At 35.9% G+C, this 5,192-nt stretch overlaps 1 long non-coding RNA gene across 1 annotated transcript; it reads left to right on the top strand.

Moving 5' to 3' along the window:
* On the top strand, positions 1 to 2,001 carry LOC118469143 (uncharacterized). Its single transcript, XR_004845971.2, has 3 exons — positions 1 to 151; positions 947 to 1,060; positions 1,759 to 2,001. It is a non-coding gene; the product is annotated as an uncharacterized LOC118469143 (long non-coding RNA).
* Positions 2,002 to 5,192: the final 3,191 nt, after the last annotated feature.

Genomic DNA, 5,192 nt, shown 5'->3' with positions numbered 1-5,192 from the left:
TCACCGCCTCCCTCCATCTCTGGTTGTACTTGACTGCAGCTCTTACAGCAGAAGACCTCCACAAACCCCAGCTCTCGTCCGTCAACATGCCAGACTGTAATGACTGCGTGCCGGCACCGTGCCAGGTTATCAAAGAGGACGTTGATAAATGGTGAGTTTTGACAGGAATGATTTGCACTCGCCGCGCTGAAAATAGCATTTATTGCACAAATTTGCACGCGTTCAATATCATAAAATGTGTGGGTTTATTTTCTCCCGCCAGTGTGACAATCTCTGGCGAGTGTAAGTGCATGAACAAAAGTGTAACCTTGTTCTAGTGTGTTTTGGTTTCAGTTAAATGCTGGCCATCGCTTATTAAGCTCAATCCTTAATATCCATTGTATTCATATTAACTTGTCATCTGGGTTCAACCTGTTTGAATGCCTGAGGATAAGAACTCTAATATAGAAAACTTGTTTACAGCTTTTGTTAAATCCACCTTACATCATATGACTGAGTGCAATGACATTTACATTGGGTCCCTACAGTAACCTAAATGTCTTGAGAAGCATAAATAGATCTGGGGTTTAAGACTCCACATGTATGACCTATTGCAGAAGACTGGTATCCAGGGCTGTTGGTTCATGTTACATACGTGCAAGAAGCCACAGATATTCAGTGTATGTCCACGTGCAGCGGTGATTAGTGTCACTGAGCTGCTGCACAGATTATTCACTCATGTTCTTCACTAAATGCAGATAAAAGCCGCTGCAGAGGTTTCAGTTGAAATACATTATAGTGGAGTAATCCCTGGGATGCACTAGATTTAGAGATATTCTGTATGTGCTCACAATTTCAGGTGATGTAACTTTTCATGTATTTCATATTTAAACCATATATTTTCCACGAGTTAAATTGTTAGTGAATGAGTAGAGACTGGTTTTGTTAATCTGACTTTGTGTTTCAGTGTCAGAGAGAAGGGAGCAGAGGGCTGCAAAGATCTGGTAGATGCCTTCCAGGCCTGTATAAAGACTCTGTCTGAGGGATCATAATACAAAATGAAGACAGCTTAAAAAAAAATGTAAGTTCACACAAACAGCTGCTAACTATTAACACAGATTCTTTCCCCAAAATAAACCAACTGTAAAACACATGATCTATGGTTTAAAGCAGGTACGCAGTGCCTGTAAACCAGAATAACAATATTTTAAAGCCATGGTGCTAATTGTTCATCTGGTATATTTTTTCTTTAAAATATTTCAAATTAAAGCTTTTTTCCCCTGCCACATTGTCTGTCCACTTTACTAATGCCACTGGCAGATAACCAAGAATCTGAGTTCACTGAGTTCATGACAAGATAAAAGCTGCAGCTTATGGAGTCTAAAAGAGGAAGTAATAATAGAAAATAAGTGCGACATGGCTAAAAGATCGCAGGCCATCACAGTAATAATACTATACAAAATTAAAAACTGAAACTGAGAAAGAAAACTTGAAATCACAAATTTTAAATTACTGCTAAAATGAAGCAGCTCCATTGACTTTGTGAAGGAGTGTTTGAGCTTTTCTGTTCATCAGTCAGTTAAGTTCCATGTGGTTCTGTTACGTATTTAATTTTACATAATTCACACCATTCATAATTCTATACATAATTAGAGTGAATGTTCTCTTGAGGTCAAACCGTATTTTATTACATTTGGACAGTTTGATCACTTAATTTCTCACATATTCTTCACCATTTATTGCTGCCTTGTCACTTTTTCTGTCTTTGATTTCCTTCAGTCACGCCTTCACTTCCCAGTCCTTCGCTCTCCCATCCCCTTCCCTGCTTATTGCACTGGACTGAACCATCTGAAAACTGAAGATGGGGGTGATGATACTGCACTTCTGATACTATCTACTTCTGTGAATGTGTATTTTTGTATTATAAATGTTAGAATTCCATTAAGGGCTGAACAATAACACTGATTATCTATGCACTGTCATTTTATATGCATAAGGTACAATAAAAGTCAATGCACCAAACACAGTATATTGTTTTTCTTTGGTGATATTACACCAGCTATTTTGCTTTTTGATTCAGTTATTCCATGCATTAGCTGCTGGAACTTCTCCACTGGCCTGGTCTAGGCTTCTGCACGCGGTAGTTACTCTTAATAGAATTAAGAAGAGCTTGTTAATCTCTTCTTAATCCTCACATTAGTACCTGCACTGAGCAGTCTAATGTCACTTTTCCAGTCTGAGCTCTGGCAACGAGTGTGGGGATTGTGGGAATGTACAACGATTAGACTGGAGAACGGACCTAGAAAGGATGCTTTTCCAGAATCTCTCTCTTAATAAAACTAAATGAGACTTTCAAAAGTTGTGGAGACACACAGGTTTGTATAAAAGGCTAACTTTATTCTGCCCTACACACTTTACAACTGCAGACTTTTACCCTACTTTTTCTTCCCCCAGCTTTGCTTCTTCAAATCCCACGAAAGCATCATTTTCCCAAGTTAATTTTTTAGTCTTGAGGTTGGTAGACCTTATTTAATTCCTCCTGCTGGGTGTGTCACTCACAACACGGATGTAGGCTTGCTAGTAGTCTTTTTTTTTTTTTTTAAATCTCCAAAGCTTAGCAAAACAAACCAGAAAGTAGTAGGATGAGTATCTTTTCTGTTCTATTTCTGCACCCTGGTTGGGAGACAAATCCTCCTGGCTGCGTGAAAATCGCTAGGCGCAGATGAAGATGGGCTTTGGGGAATTATCCGCCCACACACAACATTTCAAATTGAGATTTTAGAGATTTTTCAAGGCACTTTACAGATGATACATTCAAATGTCCTACTTACTCTTTCATAAAACTGTCATCCCTGTGTGATTCACTTGAATCACCAGCCAACCCTTCTCTGCTTCCTCTCCAGATGAGGAGGTACAAACAATTTCTAGTTAATTTGCAAAAAAATGAAAATTTTGCTGACATCTTCTGCTGAAGGTGGCACAAAATATCTGTTTTTTTGCATAATGCTTTTAAGTCAACTAATTTTTTAAAGTGACACTTTGACTTGAAACGAGGAAAATCACGTCTAATTTTTTAGATGTGTTCTGTTCAAGTGGTCCAAAATGCCACGACAGTGTGTCAAAGAGCCAAAACCAGGACCCTAAAACTTTAGTACTTAAATGATCATTTAATAATTTCCTCCTGTGACACATCTTTAGTAACAACAGCTTATCAGCAAACACTAAAGGTAAATGAACACATAATGATAGAAGACTTAAAGAAGCAGCCTGAAGATGGAGTTGAAAATAGCAAGTACATGAGTAAGGTAAAATTATGGGGTACTTTATTTGAATACTTACACTACCGTTCAAAAGTTTGGGGTCACTTAAAAATGTCCTTATTTTTGAAAGAAAAGCATTTTTTTTCAATGAAGATGACATTAAATTAATCAGAACTCCAGTCTAGACATTGTTAATGTGATAAATGACTATTCTAGCTGGAAACAGCTGATTTTTAATGGAATATCTCCATAGGAGTACAGAGGAACATTTCCAGCAACCATCACTCCTGTGTTCTAATGCTACATTGTGTTAGCTAATGGCGTTAAAAAGCTAATTGATGATTAGAAAACCCTTGTGCAATTATGCTAGCACATGAATAAAAGTGTGAGTTTTCATGGAAAACATGAAATTGACCCCAAAACGTTTGAACAGTAGTGTACATGTCATTCTACTGCATAAAGAAGAAAATGGTTCACTTCATACATCTTTACAGGCATTTGACAGCTTTAAAAAGTTACTGTAAGCATTAGGATTTTATTTACAGTGCAGAATATATTGTCATTTTATAACCTATCATTTGCTTTAAAAAGTAACAGTTTATAAATAATGGCTCACCTATTCACAATGTTTATTTTGCACACTAACAACGACAATAATAATAACGCAAAGACAGAATCTATTTTTGATGCAATAGTATATTTTGCTGGCAGTAATTTACATGATTAAAATGAGTTTGAATGCAGGAATTTTGCTTATAAAAGATTGAGATAAAAGAACTTGTCTAACATGTCCGCCTTAAGCACAGACACATGCATAGAAGGGGGAAATTGGTGCATAAAGATTTAAAAGATTGAGGGGAAAAAATTAACAGTTTGGTCTTCAAACTTTCCTAGACAATAATCCCCAGACCCTTAATAAGTGTGTCCAGTTCAAGTGCTCAAGCAAAACGTTCACCCATGCTGCCAGTTACATCCATAACAATATTGTTTATAGAGCCCAACCAATACATTGGTGGGCCGTAATCATTATATATAATTTCACACATATTTGCTGTTATTTTCACAATTATTAAAGGATTTTTTTACAGTGTTCCCTATTCTTTTTAAGTTGTCATTATTATAATTGCTTATACTATTATTACTGCTGTTATTCACTCCAAATAATTAAAAAATATCATCTATTAAAATAATAAAAAGTCATATGTCATAATGTACATAATGTCCACATCAAAAATATGTATTTTTTAAAATCACAAATAGTAATTCATTCTTTTACAATATGCGACAATCACATACATTTTTATTACTAAATGTAGTTTTACTGTATTTAAATTTGCCAATGATATAATTAGTTTACAGATATATTCTGCTAATCTTTTCAAAATTACAGGTAGTGAAAGTTACAGTATTTAAAATAATATATCATACTAAAAATCATGCTAAAAATATAACAATTTTACAGCATTCCACTAAATTATATTATTTATATAAGACATACAATATATTTGTCCTGGAACCTTGGTGCCAGATTTTTTTTTTTTTTTTTTTAAGAGTAAATAATAATAGTGGTTGAATAAATTTAGTTATTTGTAACGAATTATTTTCACATTATTGAACTGCTATTTTTTATTTTTATTTATTTATTTATTTTTTTACTGTTTTCCAAATGTGACAGCTCGAATGAAAACAAACTAAATGCCACCTTTGGGACATAAAAAAAAAAAAAAAAACAAGACAAAAAAAAAAAAACAACATCCAGCAGCGTCCCGGACACATGAGCGTCCTGAACCCGGTGAGGGAGGTGTCCGCTGCGGCTCCCGGGGGCCCACGGGGCGGCCGGTGCTGAGGTGAATGCAGAGATAAGCGTATTTTGAGGAAGATGATCGGGAGGAGGAGGAAGAGGAGGAGGAGGAGGGCGGGGGAGGAGAGAGAGGAGAGAGGATGGAGAGGGAG

The sequence above is a fragment of the Amphiprion ocellaris genome, chromosome 18 (genome assembly GCF_022539595.1).
Source record: "Amphiprion ocellaris isolate individual 3 ecotype Okinawa chromosome 18, ASM2253959v1, whole genome shotgun sequence".
In the NCBI taxonomy this organism is placed as follows: Eukaryota; Metazoa; Chordata; class Actinopteri; family Pomacentridae; genus Amphiprion; species Amphiprion ocellaris.
Note: the sequence above shows the minus strand (reverse complement) of the source record. Positions and strands in the feature narration are given on the sequence as shown.